The 23655-nt window shown below is 54.2% G+C and overlaps 1 protein-coding gene across 1 annotated transcript in view; it reads right to left on the bottom strand.

The window, feature by feature from the left end:
* Positions 1–12769, bottom strand: part of ANXA11 (annexin A11) — a 47904-nt gene extending 35135 nt beyond the window's left edge. The window contains exon 1 of the mRNA XM_075610403.1: positions 12661–12769. The gene's annotated coding sequence lies outside the window, so the exon portion shown is untranslated. The remainder of the gene's footprint in view (positions 1–12660) is intronic.
* Between the last annotated feature and the right edge of the window lie 10886 nt (positions 12770–23655).

The following is a 23655-nucleotide window of genomic DNA, read 5'->3' as shown; positions in this document are numbered from 1 at the left end:
GGCCACGATGTACCTCCGTGTGTATGTCATATACCTGTGTGCGTGCCATGATGTACTTCCGTGTGTATGTCATATACCTGCGGGCATGCCATGATGTACCGCCATGTGTATGTCATATACCTGCGTGCGTGCCATGATGTACCGCCATGTGTATGTCATATACCTGTGTGCATGCCACGATGTACCTCCGTGTGTATGTCATATACCTGTGTGCGTGCCATGATGTACCTCCGTGTGTATGTCATATACCTGTGTGCATGCCACGATGTACATCCATGTGTATGTCATATACCTGTGTGCGTGCCATGATGTACCGCCATGTGTATGTCATATACCTGTGTGCGTGCCATGATGTACCTCCGTGTGCATGTCATATACCTGTGTGCGTGCCATGATGTACCGCCATGTGTATGTCATATACCTGTGTGCGTGCCATGATGTACCTCCGTGTGCATGTCATATACCTGTGTGCGTGCCATGATGTATCTCCATGTGCATGTCATATACCTGTGTGCGTGCCATGATGTACCTCCATGTGCATGTCATATACCTGTGTGCATGCCACGATGTACCTCCATGTGTATGTCATATACCTGTGTGCGTGCCATGATGTACCTCCGTGTGTATGTCATATACCTGTGTGCGTGCCATGATGTACCTCCGTGTGTATGTCATGTACCTGTGTGCGTGCCACGATGTACCTCCATGTGTATGTCATATACCTGTGTGCGTGCCATGATGTACCTCCGTGTGTATGTCATATACCTGTGTGCATGCCACGATGTACCTCCATGTGTATGTCATATACCTGTGTGCGTGCCATGATGTACCTCCGTGTGTATGTCATATACCTGTGTGCGTGCCATGATGTACCTCCATGTGCATGTCATATACCTGTGTGCGTGCCACGATGTACCTCCGTGTGTATGTCATATACCTGTGTGCGTGCTATGATGTACCTCCGTGTGTATGTCATATACCTGTGTGCATGCCACGATGTACCGCCATGTGTATGTCATATACCTGTGTGCGTGCTATGATGTACCTCCGTGTGTATGTCATATACCTGTGTGCGTGCCATGATGTACCTCCGTGTGCGTGCCATGATGTACCTCCGTGTGCATGTCATATACCTGTGTGCGTGCCACGATGTACCTCCATGTGTATGTCATATACCTGTGTGCGTGCCACGATGTACCTCCGTGTGTATGTCATATATCTGTGTGCGTGCCATGATGTACCTCCGTGTGTATGTCATATACCTGTGTGCGTGCCACGATGTACCTCCATGTGTATGTCATATACCTGTGTGCGTGCCACGATGTACCTCCGTGTGTATGTCATATACCTGTGTGCGTGCCATGATGTACCTCCGTGTGTATGTCATATACCTGTGAGCATGCCACGATGTACCTCCGTGTGTATGTCATATACCTGTGTGCGTGCCATGATGTACCTCCATGTGTATGTCATATACCTGTGTGCGTGCCATGATGTACCTCCGTGGGCATGTCATATACCTGTGTGCGTGCCATGATGTACCTCCATGTGTATGTCATATACCTGTGTGCGTGCCATGCAAAACAGAAACAGGGAGACCTTTACTGAAATTAATGCCCAGCCACACACAAATGTTTATAAATAAGAAAGCAGCAGTACTGGTATTATTATTATTATTATTATTACTGCACTAGGACATTGCCTTGGAAGTATGGTACACTTGGCAGCCAGTGTCTTTCTATGAGTAATCTCATTTGAAATGTATTTTCCTTCCCTGACCCTATGTATATGAAGACGCAGTATTTATAACTGCCCAGATCCTCCCTCCCCGTGCTTGGCTCACACTGATAACGTAGCGAGGGGAGAGTCGGCGTGAGGGGAGAGTGGCGCGAGGGGAGAGTCGGCGCGAGGGGAGAGTCGGCGCGAGGGGAGAGTCGGCGCGAGGGGAGAGTCGGCACGAGGGGAGAGTCGGCGCGAGGGGAGTATCGCGCTCGGCGGTTACAAAGAACATATTCCTTTCAGCTCACGTTCTTAACACAATGATAAATCAGCAAAGGCCCCAAACGCAACAACTCACCCCAATAAATGCAACGGAAAGGAGAAGTCCCGCCGCCAGGTTTTTTGGTCTCCCCTTTTTCTTACATAGTTAGGAAGCAGGGGTTCCTTGGTGCTAAACGCAGTAATTTCAACTCCGAGGGCCCACTAATGTGTGTGTATGTATATACATATACATATACATATACACGATACCGTTCACACGGGAATCAGCAGACAGCACTCTTCTACTTAAGATACTGTATGTAGAAAATATATATTGTAGAAAAGACACAAATCACCAATGTTTTGGACCCACAAACGGGACCTTCCTCAGGGTAGGCACAGGAGAGGGCTGTTTATCTACTTATTATGGGACATGCACCTACCCTATTGTGCTTCATTGGAGTGCTGGCTGTTTATCTATATATCCTGCTTTCCAGGGTTCACTAAATGGCTGCCTTTCAGTTTCAATCAATCCTTCAGTAAGTGTAACTCAGCAGCTACAATGTATTCTTATATTACTAAGGTGACATTATCTATTGTTACAGTTTGCAGCTCAAACTGCTGGGAACCTTTGCAACAAATGATCCCAAACAGGAAAGTATTGTAATATCTTGCACTGGTTGGGAGGTGGGCTAAACCTGCTAAAGAAATGAACGGATGCTCAGACTATTAAAACTCATTAAAAGTGGCATTGAGATATGCAAGATATTGCTTGGATTGTTTCTTTTAAGCAGAAGTCCAAGCTGCCGTTTCTTTACTTTATTTTCCCCCCTTTAATATGCGCATCAACGCAATCCACACAATAAGTCATTAGCTAAGTTGCCGATTCACCCGTTCTCCTAAGATTGACCGTCAAAGATTCATCTTGGGGGTTCACTAAATGGCTTGTCAGTGCAGTAGAAGAGGACCAAAGATGCAAAGTTCTGTGGTGGAAGATCATGTGACCAGGTAGCCACGAGATACAATTGGTGCACTGCTAGAGAGAGGGCAGGGCTCACATAGGGATGTGCCAGAGCCTGTTTCCGAAGAGGAAGGGGATGTGACTTTGTAAATGTTTGCTATAGAAACAAAAAATTCCTTGTTACATTATAATACATAAAAAATGTCATTTAGAGTTGTTTAAAAAAATGCTACAAGTATTTTCTCACAGTACAGAACGGATATTTTTTTTGTTTTTTTAAACACACGTAGGATATTGCTTGGTCTGCAGCTTTAAAGCACGGGGAAGATATCTTCACAGCACATTGAATAGAGTAGAGGTGGTCAACTCCAGTCCTCATGGGCCACTAACAGGTCAGTTTTTAAGGATATCCCTGCTTCAGCACAGCTGACTCAATCATTGACTGAGCCACCTGTGCTGAAGCAGGGATATCCTGAAAACCTGACCTGTTGGTGGCCCTTGAGGACTGGAGTTGGCCGCCCCTGGGATAGAGTGTTAAGACAGCTAACCTGACCACTGCTATTTATCATCTTATTTATGACAGAATTATGTGTTAACTTTATAAACACATGGTAATATCAGTAATATGAGTAATCTTATACTATATTAGTGAAAGCACTGTATGTTTGCCTGCCTGCCTGCCTGCATGCATGCCTGCCTGCTGGATGTCCGGTGTCCCTAGCGGCAATCTCATTGGTCCCTTGGCCCGCCCGCCCCCGCACACCTCTCATTGGCCTCACACACTCACACAACCCCCTTGGCCCGCCCCCCACACCTCTCATTGGCCTGAGGCGGAGTGACGGGCCAAAGGTCCAAAAAAATAAATAAAACACACACACACACACACACACACACACACACACACACACACACACACACACACACACACACACACACACACACACACCTCTCTCTCCCCTCTCCAAATCACCTCTTCCCCCTCCCCAGCGGCATCATCTCTTCCCCCTCCCCAGCGGCATCACCTCTTCCCCCTCCCCAGCGGCATCACCTCTTCCCCCTCCCCAGCGGCATCACCTCTTCCCCCTCCCCAGCGGCATCACCTCTTCCCCCTCCCCAGCGGCATCACCTCTTCCCCCTCCCCAGCGGCATCACCTCTTCCCCCTCCCCAGCGGCATCACCTCTTCCCCCTCCCCAGCGGCATCACCTCTCCCCCCTCACCGCTCCAAATCACCTCTCCCCGCTCCAAATCACCTCTCCCCGCTCCAAATCACCTCTCCCCCCTCCCCGCTCCAAATCACCTCGCTTCCCGCAGCTGCCACGCGGCGCGTAAGATGGCGGACCCCCTTCCTCCCTCGCGGCGCCGAGTCAGACGGTGGCGGCGCCCGGAAGTACAGGTAGGTGTCGCTCCCCACCTCCGGCGCCAAACGGAACTGAGAAAGGGCGCATCAACTGAGGTGTGTGTGTGTGTGTGTGTGTGTCACTGTCCACTGCCCCCCCCTCCTATCCACTGCCCCCCCCTCCTGTCCACTGCCCCCCCCTCCTGTCCACTGCCCCCCCCTCCTGTCCACTGCGTCCCCCCTCCTGTCCCCCCTCCTGTCCACTGCCCCCCCCCTCCTGTCCACTGCCCCCCCCCCTCCTGTCCACTGCCCCCCCCTCCTGTCCACTGCCCCCCCCTCCTGTCCACTGCCCCCCCTCCTGTCCACTGCCCCCCCCTCCTGTCCACTGCCCCCTCCCTCCTGTCCACTGCCCCCTCCCTCCTGTCCACTGCCCCCTCCCTCCTGTCCACTGCCCCCTCCCTCCTGTCCACTGCCCCCCCTCCTGTCCACTGCCCCCCCCCCTCCTGTCCACTGCCCCCCCCCCTCCTCCTGTCCACTGCCCCTCCCCCCTCCTGTCCACTGCCCCCCCCCCCTCCTGTCCACTGCCCCCCCCCCCTCCTGTCCACTGCCCCCCCCCCCTCCTGTCCACTGCCCCCCCCCCCTCCTGTCCACTGCCCCCCCCCCTCCTGTCCACTGCCCCCCCCCCCTCCTGTCCACTGCCCCCCCCCCCTCCACTGCCCCCCCCCCCCCTCCACTGCCCCCCCCCCCTCCTGTCCACTGCCCCCCCCCCTCCTGTCCACTGCCCCCCCCCCTCCTGTCCACTGCCCCCCCCCCCTCCACTGCCCCCCCCCCCTCCTGTCCACTGCCCCCCCCCCTCCTGTCCACTGCCCCCCCCCCTCCTGTCCACTGCCCCCCCCCCCTCCTGTCCACTGCCCCCCCCCTCCTGTCCACTGCCCCCCCCTCCTGTCCACTGCCCCCCCCCCCCTCCTGTCCACTGCCCCCCCCCCTCCTGTCCACTGCCCCCTCCCTCCTGTCCACTGCCCCCCCCTCCTGTCCACTGCCCCCCCCTCCTGTCCACTGCCCCCCCCCTCCTGTCCACTGCCCCCCCCCTCCTGTCCACTGCAGGAAATGCAGGGGGAGGAATCCATGCCTTTGAGGCGCCCCCCCTCCCTTTGACGCCCCCCCCCTCCCTTTGACGCCCCCCCCCCCTCCCTTTGACGCCCCCCCCCTCCCTTTGACGCCCCCCCCTCCCTTTGACGCCCCCCCCCCTCCCTTTGACGCCCCCCCCCTCCCTTTGACGCCCCCCCCCCTCCCTTTGACGCCCCCCCCCCTCCCTTTGACGCCCCCCCCTCCCTTTGACGCCCCCCCCCTCCCTTTGACGCCCCCCCCCTCCCTTTGACGCCCCCCCCCTCCCTTTGACGCCCCCCCCCTCCCTTTGACGCCCCCCCCCTCCCTTTGACGCCCCCCCCCTCCCTTTGACGCCCCCCCCTCCCTTTGACACCCCCCCTTCCCTTTGACGCCCCCCCCCTGCCTTTGACGCCCCCCCCTGCCTTTGACGCCCCGCGCGCACACACTGACTGACTGCCGCACGCACGCACACACTGACTGACGCGCACACAAAGCCTGACTGACGCACGCACACACTGACTGAGGCACACACTGACTGTGTGTGCGTCAGTCAGTCTGTGTGTGTTTGTGTTTCTGCCTCAGACTCACTGACGCGCGAGCAAACACACAGTGACTGACGCACACACGCTACATGAAGCTGTAAAGGAGGGAGGGAGGGGGGGGACTGGATTGATGTGAATGGGGGACAAACAGAGAGAGGGGGGAGGAGAGAGAGGAACGGGAACATTACATCCCGGGCAACGCCGGGTCTCTCAGCTAGTATTAATATAAAAGTATACACTGTGTGTGACCAGACGGGTTCAGGGTTTCTTGCTCCTATTTTCCAGGGCAGCAGTAATATATTCGCTGTGGGGCAGCTCTGATCCGCCTGCTTATTACAACTACGACTGCTGTACAACACACATCACTGCGAAATGCTCAAAGAACTAGATTGGTCATCACTCGAGTCTAGGCGCTAAGTTACATTTTTCCTGTCTTGCCTTCCAATACTTTCTGGGCAAGCTACCCAGCTACCTGAACAAGCTCCTCACCCCTACCACATGCAGCACCTACAGTATCATCTGAGATCTGACTCCAAAAGACTGTTCATGGTCCCAAGGTTCAGCAAAGTATCTGGCCGCTCCTCCAACTCTTACCGTGCACCCCAAAACTGGAACAGTCTGCCGGAGACTCTCACATCCACCACCAGTCTAAGTTCTTTCAAATCTAAGGCTGTCTCACATTTTAATCTGGTCTGTAACTGTTATATACGCCTATAATATATATTATCTCTAACTGTGCATGCAATGTCTTGAAATAATGTATAGCCCTGTATTTGTCACCATAACACTGCGCCCAGGACATACCTGAAAACGAGAGGTAACGCTCTATGTATTACTTCCTGGTAACACATTTTATCAATAAATAAAGAATAATGCCATTATCACCACTCCTATGTAAATCAGAGTGGGCAAATTCCAACAGGTTCCCTCCGCCTGAGATCGTCCTGCCAGAGCTCAGACGCTGTGTCCCGCCCCTATGGGTGCAGGAGGAGCTGGAATTACTGGTATTACTGCAAACACCGGGAACCTGTGCCGTAACCCATTCAGTGCCAGCGAGACTTAACCCTTTGGGTTCCCCATGACGTCATCACTACGTCGTGAGGTCTGGCACTACTCCAGGGTTGGCCAACTCTAGTCTTCAAGGGCCAAACAGGTATTGGGGATATCCCTGCTTCAGCACAGGTAGTGTAGTCTTTGACTGAGCCACCTGTGCTAAATCGGGGATAACCTTAAAACCTGACCTGTTGGGGGGGGGGGGGGGGTTGAGGACTGGGGTTGAGTACCTCTGCTGTAACTAACTCCTAATGAAAGCAGCTTGTGAAGTGTACCCCATAGTATTGGTTCTTGTGCTTTATGGAATTACACTTTTAGGCCACATTTTGGGGACCCCACAAACACACTGTAACAAGTGGCAGAGATTGTGTTACATGCCTGAGTGCTTTGGGGCAGCATATAGTAGCGTATATTCCTACGGGGGCTGTGGCTGTAAAGTGGTGGTGAACACACTAATTGTTGAAAGCGCTGTAATGTGTTAGCGATAATTTCCCAAATACAAAGTATTTCCCGGAGGGACAGGCCTCTGTACAGGCATACCCCGCTTTAAGTACACTCGCGAGTAAGTACATATAGCCCAATAGGCAAACGGCAGCTCACGCATGCGCCTGTCATCACATCCTGAACAGCAATACCGGCTCCCTACCTGTACCAAAGCTGTGCGCAAGCGGGGAGACTATAGAGCCTGTTACAAATGCGTTATTTACATCAGTTATGCACGTATATAACAAATGCAGTACAGTACATGCATCGATAAGTGGGAAAAGGTAGTGCTTCACTTTAAGTACATTTTCGCTTTACATACATGCTCCGGTCCCATTGCGTACGTTAATGCGGGGTATGCCTGTATTCTGATACGAAAATGAATACGGTGTGGGCAGCTAATGCACAATAATACAATAATAATGCATTGAATTCCTCATCCAGAGAATGTCACATTGTTACTGTCATTAAAAAAAAACATGTATTATTTAACAGATCTGCTGGTTCTGAGAATCAGGGGGCGCTCTCTCTCGTTGCTACATGTTAAGTAAGCTGAGGTCACACATATATACTTGTTACATTACTTCCTGTTACATTTAACCAATTACACATGCTCAGGCCACTTTAGTCCTAGGAGAGACTGCCCCTTTAAAAATTAAAAAGTCTTATAATAATAGCATGTTCTTGTATAGCGCTGCTAGTTTTGCGTAGCGCTTTACAGAGACATTTTGCACAGGTCCCTGCACTGTAGAGCTTACAATCTATTTTTTTTGGTGCCTGAGGCACAGGGAAATAAAGTGAGTTGCCCAAGGAGCCAACACCGGGAATTGAACCAGGATCCCCCGCTCAGTGCCAGTCAGTGTCTTTACTCACTGAGCCGCTCCTTCTCCCCATGATATTAACTCTTTGTTGCCAGAGAGGCGCAACACATTGCAGGGGAATGGAATGTAAGATTGTGGCAGCAAAGAGGTTAACAAAAAGTAATCTTTATACACAGAGCAAGTGAAATAAACGGTCTCCGAGCGTGTGAAAAGCCCTGAAAGAAATCCAGGAAACAATTGGGTTTGTCTCCTTTCTAAACCGCATCTGAACCTTTTCTGTGGGATTGTTTGGAACAATATGCAGGCTACATGTGGTCCAATTCTCGGATCTTCCGCCCCTCCCGAGATTCAGCCGATTGTTTATGATTACGCCTTCACTGTGTTGCTATACAGGGCGGGCCGACTCCAGTCCTCAAGAGCTACCAACAGGTCAGGTTTTCAGGATATCCCTTCTTCAGCACAGTCAAAGACTGAGTCATGGTTGAGCCACCTGTGCTGAAGCAGAGCCTGATTGAGCCACCTGGGCTGAAGCAAAGCTATCCTGAAAACCTAGCCTGTTGGTAGTTCTTAAGGACTGGTGTTGGCCACTCCTGTTCCATATTATTAGTAATCATCAGCAGGTCAGGGAGTAACTTGTGTAAGGCTGCGTCCATACAGGGGCAGACCGCGCGGACGCGTCCGCACGCTGAGCGATCAGTCTGCCTAAAGGCAGTGATCGCGTCTATACAGCGTGCGGGCCCGTGCGCGCGATGCGCATGAAATCAGTCAAAACGGATTTTTCGGCCGGTCACGTGAGCGGTTCGCCCGATGAGGGCGAACCTGCTCCGTGACGTCACTGTCCCGCCCATAGACACGCCGCCGGACGGCGCATGTAGTAAGGCCAGGGAAAGCACCTGCTTTCCCTCAGCCTCCGCACGGCTGCAGTGTTATGGACGCAACCTTAAGCTGCAGGCCTTCTGCTTAAAGCTCCAAAGTGCACGCCCATTAAAGTCCACGCCAGTTTTGCGCAATGAGACGCCTCGCAGCATCATGAATAAGGCGCAGACTCGCAGCGTTCTGTTGCGCCCAAAGCACTCGGCCATGTGACATGCACAGAATATACAGTACATGCTTTTTCTATGGGGTAGTTAGGATGACATACCTAAAGCCACAGCGCACAGATCTTTTAGATTGCAAGCTCTTAGGCTCAAAACACTCCCAGATTGTAAGATCTCAGGCTTTGAAGAAGAACTCTAACTATTGTACCAGTTTAATATATTATTTGGGGATATTACTGTGCTGTGGGCAATAGTGGCCTTAGGTAAGAGCAAACCGGCAAACACCCGGTACCCCACACTATAGGGCAACGGTGCGCAAAGTGGGGGGCGCAACCCCCAGGGGGGCGGGAGATTTTGCTGGGGGGGGCGCGGGCAGTTGCAGAGGTCCTGCACTCTTCCCCCAGGCATTTAAATTAAATGCCGGGGGATCGCGTGAGGCCTCTGCAACTGTTTACTTATCGGGATTCAGCCAGCTGTGTTGCGTCGCCATGGCAACGCGGCGCCATGTGAAGTGACATCACACGCGTCAAATGACGCTGCGGGTCACATGACGTCACATCCCATGACCCCACAGCATCATCTGACGCGGATGAAGGTAGGCGGGGGTGGGGGCGCGAGAGAACCAAGGGGCTCAGCACTAAAAGTTTGCACTCCCCTGCTATAGGGGACCCTCCAATTGTGCAAATGTTTTATTGGGGGAAGAAGTCAATATGGGTTTTAACTACCACCTCAAAAAATAATTTATATATGGTTAGCTTTTACAGTGCAGTGTTGATAAATATTAGATGTTATGTAAATTGAAATATTCTTCACTCCAGCTGTAATAAATATGAATTACACTGGATGTACAGTATTATGATACTTTCAATGTCGGTTCGTCGACAGGATAAAGTGACATTTAAATCAGAAATACCCGACTTGCTAAGTTGCGTATAGGTCATCAAATGCAAAGCATTTAATTTAAATGCTTTGGGGAAAAGCGTGGGGCTTCTGTAAGCGCCACTCCTCCCGCAGCAAATCTCGCGCCTCCCTGCTGTAAGGCCCGGGCCATAGAGGTGTGGGGAGAGCGGAGGCGCGCTAATGCTGAGGCTCGCCTGCTTCAGTCAGCGCGATTGCACGGACTTGCAGGCGAGCCAGCGTGCGCGAAGGGAGCCGGGGGGAGGTGGTTGGAGGCGGGGCAGTGACGTCGCTGGGCCAATCGCCCGCGACGCACTGACGTCAATGTCACGGCGCCGACGTCACGGCGCCGTGACGTTGACGCTGCTGTGCTGTGATTGGAGGTTTTCAGCCGACAGCGCACTGAAAAACAGCTTGGCGCTCGGCTGAAACCTCCAACTCCTCAGCACGCCTGCGGACGCTCGCGTGAGCCCCTTCTCAAGGCATCCTCATTGAGGATGCAGGGGCTGAGCGCGGAGCGTCCGCACGCCTCAGCACGGCTTGTCCGTCTATGGACTCGGCCTAAGGCTGCGTCCACGCTGCCGCTGAGAGCGCTTGGCGCGTTTACATTAGTGAATGTAGATATGAACAGCCGTGCTCACGTGGGCAACCAATCACTGCATGGCCACGCTCTCCCCCCCCCTCCGGTCGCTCATGCTTGGAGAGTTGGTGACATCATCGCTCCCTAGCATGAGCGCGCTCAGCGGCAGCGTGGCCGCAGCCTAAGGCGCCCCCAATGACTCTCTTGCACGGGGCCTCAAGAACACCCCCAGACTGTGTGACTTGTAAATGATTAATAATAAAGTTGATTATTATTAGTAGGAGGGGTTCAGAACATTAGAACACCTACATTGCCGATGCTTTGCAGGCCCCTCTGGCAGTGAAGGTGTTAAGACAGGAGCTTGGGGGTAAAGTACTTGACCATCCTCAAATAATCCAGCGCGCATGCGGCTGAAAGCAGTTTTGGACCCGTCCTAACCGGACTCTGCCACCCATTCTAGCTCCCAGTACAGATCCGAGCAGGCACAGGAAAATCCCTGTCATTAGCCAGGAGAATGCTGACTCTGTCAGGACCGGGACCCTGTGCTATATTTAGAGGATTAAACAAGTAGAGGGAGGGTCTGAGAAAGCAGCAGTCAGCCTGGAATTAGTTTCCTCTCGGGCAGGAAAATCCTCAACCGAGGTCACAATACACCCATTTTACAGCGCTGCTCCTCCCTGCCTCCACCCAGTAAGGAGTATTTACATGGTAACGATAGGGCCAGGAGAGGGGTTATTAAATAGACCCGCAGTATGTACTGTACATATAACAGCAAGGACACCCTGCCAGTGTGCAGCAAATCCACTGCATGTACATACTGCACCATATAGGTGTGCTCAATACAGAGCCACATCATGTACTATACAAAGGACAGTACCTGCATGTACCTGATGTACCCTAAGCACATGCACTGCAAATGTACAGCATGCAACCCTACAGCATTGCTGTCATACTCCAGCTATACGCACTGCAAACATCCACCTTCTATAGACAACCTATTCACCTTATCTGCAGTCAAGGGTGTGTATACACAATGCAACAAACACACAGCTTAAATACATTGCTCGTACACATACTGTAACTCAGGGCTGCCCAACTCCAGTCCTCAAGGGCCAGAATATCCCACCTTCAGCACAGGTGGCTCAATCAATCCCTGCTTCACTGCTGAAGCAGAGAGAGACTGAAAACCTGACCTGTTCAGGTTTCTTGAGGGCTGGAGTGGAGCACCCCTGCTGTAAGTCATGCACACTGCAAACATTCTGCACGCAGCACCCTAAGGGGCTGAGCATACACAGGCAAAGGGTGGTTGGCAGTCCTGAAGGGGCCTGGGACGCCTTAGAGGCACCGCTTCCTCTAAACACCACCACCCCCACCCCCCCAACTGGTATCTGGTCCGCAAGACACCATGGGAAAGACAAACAGAACATTTTGTAGAGGAGGGTTGGCTGGTATTTAAAGTGTTAAACCTTTCATGTTGCTACCAATAGCCACACTTCAGCAGAAGGTAATCCCGCTACGGAAACCGCACACCTGGGTGCCTTATTGCTTACAGACACAGGTTTTAGTACTAATTAGTAAAGGGTTTAATGGAAATGATCAAACTACCTCGGCATGGAGCCTGTTTGCTGTACTGTAAGAGCTTAAATTACCAACCCAAGCCTTATTAGGAAATGCTCTACGGATTTCAGTACCGAGTATAACTCCAGTCCTCAAGGGCCCCCAACAGGTCAGGTTTTCAGGATATCCCTGCTTCAGCACAGGTGGCTCAGTCGAACCGAGCCACCTGTGTTGAAGCAGGGATATCCTGAAAACCTGACCTGTTGGTTGCCCGCCCCTGCTATAACCCCTTGCTCAGATCTTACCTTGGTGGAGGTGCTGAGATCTGGAGCTCTGCTCTCCTGCTCTCCTACTCTCTCTCTCTCTCTCTGTGGGGCTGGGGCTGTTTTCTCTGGAGGAGGAGGTCTGGCAGAGGAGGAGTTACAGCTGCTCTCTCTCTTCTCTCTCAATTATTTTCCTTCCATTTGCATTTTTTCTTTTAACACTATACAGAAGAGAAACACCCAGTTCCCCGCCCTGCAAAGCAAACACAGCGGGTGCAGACGTATACACAGCGGGTGCAGACGTAAACCCTCACGTGAAGTCAGCTAACAGGCGGGAGACGAGCCTGCATACAGTGACAGGAAGGCTGTGAGAGTCCTTCTTGCTGGAAATTCTGAGTAACACTTGTATTAACCCCTTGGGTGTCGAACCGTATAATGCAAACACGTGACACAATGTTTCTGAAAAGAAGAACAAGAACTCCACACCGCTGTCAAGATCCACAGCCCCGGAGCGAGGGGGATATGGACGGAAAGATGTTTTAGTGGGACCCCCTGGGTCTTTGGGGCAGCCATTTGTTTTCCTTCATGTTGACGGTTAATGCTCCTATCCCTGACTGTACACGCCGGTATTATGTCTGCCATGAGGTGCCGTGTCCAGGGTCGGTGCTGTATAAAAGGAAATAACAGACCGTCCAACATTTGCCAGATCGGCAGGCGTTCGTTCCTGTGTCCGAGCTGGATGGCGGTCCTTGGAAGCTATTCCTACAGAGGTTTTCCATATTGAGACAAGTAGAGGATGGTACCATGTTAGCCCGTAGACCAGACAAGGAAAAGTGACGTAGAAGTGATACCTTTAACCCTTTGGGTGCTCCAGGACGTAGTCATCACATCACGGGATCTGGCACTGTAGGGGCCCCAGGATTAGGCGGTTACTTCATGCCCTCTGAGTGCTCATTTTCTTCGGGGGATTGCGTGCGACGAGATCTGAAAACGCAGGGTAGTGGAAGAGGCCTCCTCAGAGCGATCACGTGAGCGCGATTTCCCAGAGGGGCCGCGGCAACCAAAAGGTGAATAGCCAATTTATGGTTTTATCCTTGAGTTAGATATTAAAGTTATCACTTTCATTGTCTATGGAAGTCTCGAAACCTACAATATGCAGAACAACAAGACCCCAGAGCCTGCGATGCTGCTCCCCCTCCTCCCTCAAAACCCCGCAAATAAAGAGCACACACAAAGGTCCGGAGGTACAATGGCCGCGGCTTCTGGTTATATACAGCAAAAGGGGCGGTGCTAACCCTGCCATAGCGCGCCCCCCACAGGTAAGGCCAAAGACGCTTAAATCGTGTCCCGTTAGCTGGACAATCCCAAGTCCCGGCCGCTCAGCTGACCCCACATCAGCCGCGAAATGGGATCCAGGTACTCAATGCACAATGAGCCCTGCCCACTCACCCACCATGCCACCACCCGGCATTACCGTAACTGAGCACCGTCTGGCAAGGTTACCCTGCACTTACCCCCCAACCAGCTGCCGCGACAGAGGCAACGTAACCCCAACAGACACCTCAAATATAAATATATTCTATACAGGTATAACTCCCACAAAACAGAATTTAACCAAAAGGGGAGATAGGGCAGAAAACACAGTGAGGTGCGCGGCATGATGTCCCACCCCTCACTGCCTTTATACCTTCCTGCCAGCGCCCTCTCCAATCCGGGTGTCACCGGTGACCAAGATGGGAGCGAGGGGGCAGGAGGAAAAGGTGGGGGTGGGGCAGGAGGAGAAGGTGGGGATGGGGTGAGCCTGGGCCTTGCCGTCATGCCACACTTCGCCTAAGGCTCCATGCTTTCTTTCCGTTTACTAATATGGTGACATGGTAACAAACGGAACATATGTGAGACAGATCAGGCAGGAACAGGAACTTCATCCACAGAGTTTTTATTGTGTCATCAACATGTTGGTCTTAAGTAAATATCTGTGGCTGCTCTTTTCATAGAAAAATAGTAACATTCCTCCCTTTCATACATTTGGTGCTTTGGCAACATTACTACACCTCTCTTGTAGCTGTAAAAGTTGGACAACTGACCCTCGTGTCTTCTGCCAACTCACCAATGAACAATTTGATGTGCAGAAGATTCCAGGCCAATAGGATCAAGGGGGAGAAAATAAGGATCTGCTCAGAAGTCTCCACCCAGACAGCGGGAAAAAGAAAATCCAACCAAACCGATGGAAGATGCAAGGAATGGAAAAAGTGGCCGGGGGAAAACAGCTTGTAGATAAAATAAGCAGTAAGTCCTGCTGACGATCAAGAACACTATGGTCACAGGGCCTATGTCAATAAATAATTGATACTGAACCAATTCATATTTTGTCAAGGTCCAAGACCACAAATGAGTGAAACGTGGATGTCATGGACAGAAAAGTGACATTTTTGTGGACTATCTTGTAACAGTAAGACTTTACTGAAGTTAATGGGATCACCAGATCCCATAAAGCCTGCGCCTAGGGCTTCAAATTTCCCCTTTTTCCCATATACAAAGGCCCCGCTCCCACTGATAGCTGGGGGAGAGTGTGGGGTCTCTGTACAGGTCATACCTTCTCCTTCATGCCGCCCTCCTTCAGCGTCGGATGACGCTGCAACATCACATGATCTTGCGTCTGGGAGGAGGGTGTAACGAGTGCTCACCACAAACAGGACGGGAGGCTGAGGTGGGGATAGTGATATGCACCGACCGACAACCGCGTAACCGCGTCTGGAGTGCAGAGTGAAGGTCGTGTAGCTGGGTCAGGGTAGGAGAGGTCAGAATAGTCGTGATGCTCGCCGTGGTCTAGGATTGGAGAAGTCGGATGGTCGTTGTGCGTAGCCGGGGTCCAGGAGTAGAGCAGGAGGGAGTCCTAATACAAGCCGAGGTCAGGGGTCAGAGAAGGCAGCGGTCTGGGTACAAGCTGAGGTCAAAGGTAACAGTCCTGGTAGGGGGAATGCGCAGCAATTGCATGAGAAGCGTCACCCAATATGTCATAAGGGCGGGTCTAAGACCGATCCGTGAGGTGTCCCCCCGACTGACAGCATGACTCCTGTGCACACCCTCAGAGTGAGACGCGTCACCCCGCATGTCACAGGACGGGTCACGGAGGCGGGGCCGGGGTCCAATCCTCACAGAGGCGCCACCTACCTCCAAACAACTGTTGCCAGTTAGAAATTGAATTAACACACACATTCCCAGCAAGTTCAAACTCCAACACCCACCATATCATATATATATACTAGCTGATATACCCGGCGTTGCCCGGGCGTGGAAGGGCAGGGAGCATGGAGTGGAAGGGCGGGGTGGGGGGGGGAGGGGCATCGGGGGGAGGGGCGTCGAAGGGCGGGGGGGGAGGGGCGTCGAAGGGCGGGAGGGGGACCGGCGTCGAAGGGCGGGGGGGTGCCAAGGGGTGTAGAAGGGTGGGGAGGGCAAAGGGCAGGGGGGCAAACGGCAGGGAGGGCCGGGGGGCAAACTTTGATGCTTATATATATGTTGTGGGTATTTTGGGGGTTCAATTTGAGCTTGTAGGTGTTCTGTATGTTTTATAATTCTTGTGCAGCTAGTCTTGGCTGTTTTGGAGGGTGGCAACCTCCTATCCAATTGAAGCTCACTCCCTCCCACATTTAAATGGTTAAAAGCTCACTCCATGGCATCTCCAACTATCAGGGGAACTTGCCTGCATGCAGTGTGATTGTGACAAATCTATTACAGAGTGCTTTTCCTGGTAATGTACAGGTTAATAAAAGCTTCAATCAGACTTAGAACTTTTGCAACTTATATTGACAGATTTATTATAAATCATTCTTCCTGGCAATGCACAGGTTATTAAGAATTTATATTAGTGTAGGGACCCTTGAAACGTGGTCTGCCGTGAAGTTTGGCTCAAGGGCTTACAACAATTTGGCCAAAATGTTAAACTAAAAGACCATTTTATTTATTAGTTATTTATACATGTATATTTAGGCACTGTACTGTATATAAGTTTTTCTGGATGTGCACTGAGCTTTGTCTGTGTTTTATGTTATGTCTCTGGTTTTAAATTATATTGCCATGCTCAGTAGCACTCCTCTGTGAAACTTATATGCTTATATATATGTTGTGGGTATTTTGGGGGTTCAATTTGAGCTTGTAGGTGTTCTGTATGTTTTAGAAATTGAATTAACACACACATTCCCAGCAAGTTCAAACCCCAACACCCACCATATCATATATATATATATATATATATATATATATATATATATATACTAGCTGATATACCCGGCGTTGCCCGGGCGTGGAAGGGCAGGGAGCATGGAGTGGAAGGGCGGGGGGGGAGGGGCATCGGGGGGAGGGGCGTCGAAGGGCGGGGGGGGAGGGGCGTCGAAGGGCGGGGGGGGAGGGGCGTCGAAGGGCGGGGGGGGGAGGGGCGTCGAAGGGCGGGGGGGGAGGGGCGTCGAAGGGCGGGAGGGGGAGGGGCGTCGAAGGGCGGGAGGGGGAGGGGCGTCGAAGGGCGGGGGGGTGCCAAGGGGCGTAGAAGGGTGGGGAGGGCAAAGGGCAGGGGGGCAAACGGCAGGGAGGGCCGGGGGGCAAACGGCAGGGAGGGGCGGGGGGGGGAAACGGCAGGGAGGGGCGGGGGGGGAAACGGCAGGGAGGGGCGGGGGGGGAAACGGCAGGGAGGGGCGGGGGGGGAAACGGCAGGGAGGGGCGGGGGGGGAAACGGCAGGGAGGGGTGGGGGGGGCAAAGGGCAGGGAGGGGCGGGGGGGCAAAGGGCAGGGAGGGGCGGGGGGGCAAAGGGCAGGGAGGGGCGGGGGGGCAAAGGGCAGGGAGGGGCGGGGGGGCAAAGGGCAGGGAGGGGCGGGGGGGCAAAGGGCAGGGAGGGGCGGGGGGGCAAAGGGCAGGGAGGGGCGGGGGGGCAAAGGGCAGGGAGGGGCGGGGGGGCAAAGGGCAGGGAGGGGCGGGGGGGCAAAGGGCAGGGAGGGGCGGGGGGGGGGCAAAGGGCAGGGAGGGGCGGGGGGGGGGCAAAGGGCAGGGAGGGGCGGGGGGGGCAATGGGCAGGGAGGGGCGGGGGGGGCAAAGGGCAGGGAGGGGCGGGGGGGGGCAAAGGGCAGGGAGGGGCGGGGGGGGCAAAGGGCAGGGAGGGGCGGGGGGGGCAAAGGGCAGGGAGGGGCTGGGGGGGGCAAAGGGCAGGGAGGGGGGGGGGGCAAAGGGCAGGGAGGGGGGGGGGGCAAAGGGCAGGGAGGGGGGGGGGGCAAAGGGCAGGGGGGGGGCAAAGGGCAGGGAGGGGCGGGGGGGGCAAAGGGCAGGGAGGGGCGGGGGGGGCAAAGGGCAGGGAGGGGCAGGGGGGGCAAAGGGCAGGGAGGGGCGGGGGGGGCAAAAGGCAGGGAGGGGCGGGGGGGCAAAGGGCAGGGAGGGGCGGGGGGGAGGGAAAGGGCAGGGAGGGGCGGGGGGGGCAAAGGGCAGGGGAGGGAGGAGAGGGCAGGGGGCAAAGGGCAGGGGAGGACAGGGGGAGGGAGGGCAGGGGGCAAAGGGCATGTGGGTAGGTGGGGCAGGGGGCAAAGGGCATGTGGGTAGGGGGGGCAAAGGGCAGGGGGGGGCAAAGGGCTGGGGGGGCAGGGGGCAAAGGGTTGGGGGAGGGAGGGCAGGGGGCAAAGGCCAGGGGGAGGGAGGGCAGGGGGCAAAGGCCAGGGGGAGGGAGGGCAGGGGGCAAAGGTCAGGGGGAGGGAGGGCAGGGGGCAAAGGGCAGGGGGCAAAGTGCAGGTGGGTAGGGGGGCTGGGGGGGCAGGGGCAAAGGGCTGGGGGGGCAGGGGGCAAAGGGCAGGGGGAGGCAGGGCAGGGGGCAAAGGGCTGGGGGGGCAGGGGGCAAAGGGCTGGGGGAGGGAGGGCAGGGGGCAAAGGGCAGGGGGAGGGAGGGCAGTGGGCAATGGGAAGGGGAAGGGAGGGCAAGGGGCAGGGGGCTAGGGAGGGTAGGGGGGGGCAAAGGGCAGGGGGAGTCAGGGACGCAGTAAATAACCCATTCCCGTGCGTGTACTCACCTTGTACATGGCTGCGCTCCTCTTCCTCCGGGTCACGGCCGCCCTCCTCCTCCACCTCGGGCTTCTCCGCGGCGAGGCTGACACGCTCCGGTGAGGAGGTGCTGTGCCTCTCGCGGGGAGAGGCGGAGACAGCCGGAGGAGCGCCCTCAGGGACAGGGAGCGGCCTGTGTGAGGGGAGAGCCGCAGAGAGCGTGCTGAGTGTGTGTGTGGGTGGGTGAGCGGGGGGGTGAGCGAGGGGGGGGGGTGAGCCTGTGAGGGGGGGGGTTGAGCAGGGGGTGAGCGGGTGAGGGAGAGCGCCGGGTGAGGGAGTGGGCTATGGGTGGTGAGAGCCGTGGGGAGCGCTCTCGGGGATGGTCAGTTGGGGGAGCGGTCTATGTGAGGGGAGAGCCGCAGAGAGCGAGGGGGGGTGGTGTGTGTGTGTGTGTGTTTTGGGCCATCACTCCGCCTCAGGCCAATGAGAGGTGTGCGGGGGCGGGCGGCCCAAGGGACCAATGAGATTTCCCCTAGGGACACAGGCCATGCAGACAAACATACAGTGCTTTCACAAATATATAGTATATATTTATTTATGTCAAAAGGAGTGCTACTGAGCATGGCATATGTATATAACAAGACAGGGGGAGCCAAATGCTACATCCAATTTGACAAAATATATATGATAATAAGTATAAAGTTAAATACTTCAATAATAATATTTTCTTGGTCTTTTAGTTAAACCCTTTGGCCAAAGCGCTATAAGCCTTTATGCCAATGTCAAGGCATAACCAAATTTGCAGGTCCTAACACTACACTGTGAACATTCCCTTTTACTACTAAATGAGGGGAAACAACCACAGTGATTCCTGTCCATGTGGCAAAATGAAAAAAACTCCCAATTTAAAAAGGTGGGGAGGGAGGGAGCTCTGGAAGGAGGAGCAACCTACCTCCAAACAACTGTTGGCAGTTAGAAATTGAATTAACACACACTTTCCCAGCACGTTCAAACCCCAACACCCACCACATCATATATATGTAACGGTGTTTCCCCCACCCAATCGCAGATAGGGGCCATTACAGGGTGTATTGTGCATATACCTGCTGGCAACAGGAGGGCTGAGTCGTCCGCCGATGGTAGTGGGGACACAGGAACAGGCTTCTGGGGTTCAAACCCCACATATCTCCTTAGCAGTGCAGCGCCTCCATCTGCCATAGGCTCCAGGAACTGAAGGTGATCTCCCACGGTAGAACTTATTGCCTCTCCCCCCAGTAAGGTCACGTACCAGGCAGGAGGTATATTGCAAAACAGAACGGGTTTATTACTACACTCTGCAGTAACAGTTACACAGCAGTCTTCTGCCGGATACAGTCCGTCAGATCAGCTATCATTGAAGATGGTCCCTGGACCATCACTACAGGCCAAGGGTACCCGCAGCTGTCCTAGATGTTCCCACCTTCCTAGCGGAGGCAGAGATAAGGTACACACTCACTCTCCCCCAAGGGGAAGAGGAATAGAGTAGGCCCAATATGCAGCCTCTCCATTGTGTGACCTGCCTTCCTCAGTTGGGAAGGAACACTCCTAAATTTAGGGCGGTCCTGCCCTTAAGTACAGCCAGAAGGCGGACACCCCGTTGTCCCAGCTACAACAGGATGTACCACCCCTCTGCTGTCACTCAAGTGCAGTACCAAAGGTGATGTAACGCGTAGCTCCCGACAAACGAGGAGCGACCGCGGGGCTGACGTAGGGATTGGTATAGAACGCCGACCACAACCGCGAGGGCGCATCTAGAGTGTAGGATAGTCTTGCAGGCTGGATCAGGGTAATAGAGGACAGCGTAAATGTGGTACTTGCCGGGTCTAGGAGTGTAGAGTAGCGGATCGTTGGGGTATGTAGCCGGGGTCAGGATTGGAGAGAGTAGAGTTGTCGTAGAGCCAAAGCCTGGGTCAGTGCAGGAGAGCGCAGCATCATTGTATTCCAGTGCCAGGGTCAGTGCAGGAGAGAGCAGCGTCGCCGTGTTCAATGCCAGGGTCAGTGCAGGAGAGAGCAGCGTCGTCGTGTTCCAATGCCAGGGTCAGTGCAGGAGAGAGCAGCGTCGTCGTGTTCCAATGCCAGGGTCAGTGCAGGAAAGAGCAGCGTCGTCGTGTTCCAATGCCAGGGTCAGTGCAGGAGAGAGCAGTGTCGCCGTGTTCCAATGCCAGGGTCAGTGCAGGAGAGAGCAGCGTCGTCGTGTTCCAATGCCAGGGTCAGTGCAGGAGAGAGCAGCGTCGTCGTGTTCCAATGCCAGGGTCAGTGCAGGAGAGAGCAGTGTCGCCGTGTTCCAATGCCAGGGTCAGTGCAGGAGAGAGCAGTGTCGCTGTGTTCCAATGCCAGGGTCAGTGCAGGAGAGAGCAGTGTCGCCGTGTTCCAATGCCAGGGTCAGTGCAGGAGAGAGCAGCGTCGCCGTGTTCCAATGCCAGGGTCAGTGCAGGAGAGAGCAGTGTCGCCGTGTTCCAATGCCAGGGTCAGTGCAGGAGAGAGCAGTGTCGCCGTGTTCCAATGCCAGGGTCAGTGCAGGAGAGAGCAGCGTCGCCATGTTCCAATGCCAGGGTCAGTGCAGGAGAGAGCAGTGTCGCCGTGTTCCAATGCCAGGGTGTGTGCAGGAGAGAGTAGAGTCATCGTATCCAAAGCCAGGGTCTGTGCAGGAGAGAGCAGCGTCGTTGTGTTCCAATGCCAGGGTCAGTGCAGGAGAGAGCAGCGTCGTCGTGTTCCAATGCCAGGGTCAGTGCAGGAGAGAGCAGCGTCGCCGTGTTCCAATGCCAGGGTCAGTGCAGGAGAGAGCAGTGTCGCCGTGTTCCAATGCCAGGGTCAGTGCAGGAGAGAGCAGCATCGCCGTGTTCCAATGCCAGGGTCAGTGCAGGAGGGAGCAGCGTCGTCGTGTTCCAAAGCCAGGGTCTGTGCAGGAGAGAGTAGAGTCATCGTATCCAAAGCCAGGGTCAGAGCAGGAGAATATCACAAGGTCCAAGGTTCCAGGCAAGGTCAGGCAGCAAGGTAAAGGCAGACAGGCAAGGAGTAGCGAGGTTCAGAGTACAGAGGTTATGCTCGGCGAGGTATGAGAGTACAAGAGCATATTTAAAGGGCCTCCCACCAATGGGAGGTATCCAGGAAGTAGAACTGCTGTTTCTGATAGGCTGCTGGATCGCGCAGGCGCGTCCTTTTACACAGCCGATTGAGACCGCATCAGAGAGTGTGCGTGCGCCGCGCGCAACCCACGCATCACGCTGGTGACCTGGTCGAGCGCCGTCAGTGCGCATTCCTGCATTCAGTGCGCACCATGACACCCGCGCCAGTACGGGGGCGGAGACTGGAGTTGGGACCCGCGGGGACAGAGGAGGAGCACGGAGTATAGTTGCGCTGTGTAGCTCTGACGTCAAGACGGGGGCGGGAACGAGTGGCAGGGATCGCAGACTGCCGGAGAGACCGCGCACCGCGCATGCGTCACGCCTCAATGCCAGAGGACCAGGAGCGCACCCTGGGCCCAGGAACAGCAGAGATCGACGGGACCGTTGGTTGCCTCTCTTGAGTGCCACAGGAACCAAACGAGTGAATAAGGGTTAACGGGACAGAACCGCCAGAATGGCGAATCCTCACAGTACCACCCCCCTCTAGGAGCGACTTCCGGGCGACTCCATGAAGGCTTTTCTGGAAAATGTAAATTAAACTTTCTGACCATCCTTGCCGCATGAATCCGATGACTAGGAACTCAAGATCTCTCCTCAGGACCGAATCCCTTCCAATGAATGAGATAATGCAAAGAACCTGGCGAAAATTTGGAATCCAGGATAGATTGGATTTCGTATTCGGGCTGACTCTGTGGCGGGAACAACGGGAATGGAATGTGTGTTTTGGATCACTGGTTTGAGTAAGGGCACATGGAAAACTGAGGGAATTCTCATGGAAGACGGTAAAGACAACGATAAGCTACTGGATTGATTTTTTCAGAAATAGAGAACGGACCGAGGAATCTAGGCGCAAACTTCATTAACGGAACCTTTAGCCTAATATTTTTTGAAGACAGCCAGACTTTGTCACCGGGCTTGAATTTAGGAGCTGGTCTACGGTGGCGATCAGCCTGACGTTTCTGTCTCTCGACGGCTGATTTGATGTTCCTTTGGGTCCTTTTCCATAGATCTTGAAGTTCCCTGATCCTGTCGTCAGCAGCTGAGAACCCTGTGGTAGAAACTGTAAGAGGAAGAGTAGCTGGATGGAACCCGTAATTGATGAAAAAAGGAGATTCAGTGGTCGATTCACTACGGAGGTTATTGTGAGCAAATTCCGCCCAAGGAAGGAGCTCCAACCAATCGTCCTGGGAATCGGACACAAAGCACCGAATGAATTGCTCTAAAGACTGATTAGTCCTCTCCGTCTGCCCATTAGTCTGCAGGCTTTCCGTGGCAGAGTCTTAGGCCCTGTGAGTTGGCAGGTAATACAGCACATAGTAGCAGCTTGTTAGTGATAGGAAGCAGGGCTACATATGGAGGCGCTGCTGAGAGTTCAGACATGGGGTGCCCCTCGAACCTAAATTGTTATCACCATGGCTTTGCCCACCCGTCACGAGATACGAGACTGGGCCCGTCAAGTACGCACGCCTACTCGTAGCGCCGTAGCGCTGGCCCGAGTGCCCATGGCCTTACCCTTAGAGACTTTACAGACGGCCTTGCGACAACTCCCGGGTTTTGCCAAAGCTTGCCTGGTAGATCTAATGGTAGATCACGACTCCAAGTGGAATACCTTTCTTGTGGACTGCCGGCGTAACCTATTAGCGCTCGAACCTGCCGTTCCGCAATCTCTGGCCTTGCCTGATGCACCGCCCGGCGGTAGTCCTTTTGTTTACCCCCTCCGAGATCCCCTCGTACGTCCGTTGGATGAGGACGACCCCACCCTCCCTTTGATTCACTATGCCGCGAGAAACGTGGAAAGAGCACATGCGGGGGGTAATGGAAGAGTGGTCGTGCACCGATGTAGTAAAAAGACAGAGACTCATG

Source organism: Ascaphus truei, chromosome 8 (assembly GCF_040206685.1).
Source record: "Ascaphus truei isolate aAscTru1 chromosome 8, aAscTru1.hap1, whole genome shotgun sequence".
Taxonomy (NCBI): domain Eukaryota; kingdom Metazoa; phylum Chordata; class Amphibia; order Anura; family Ascaphidae; genus Ascaphus; species Ascaphus truei.
Note: the sequence above shows the minus strand (reverse complement) of the source record. Positions and strands in the feature narration are given on the sequence as shown.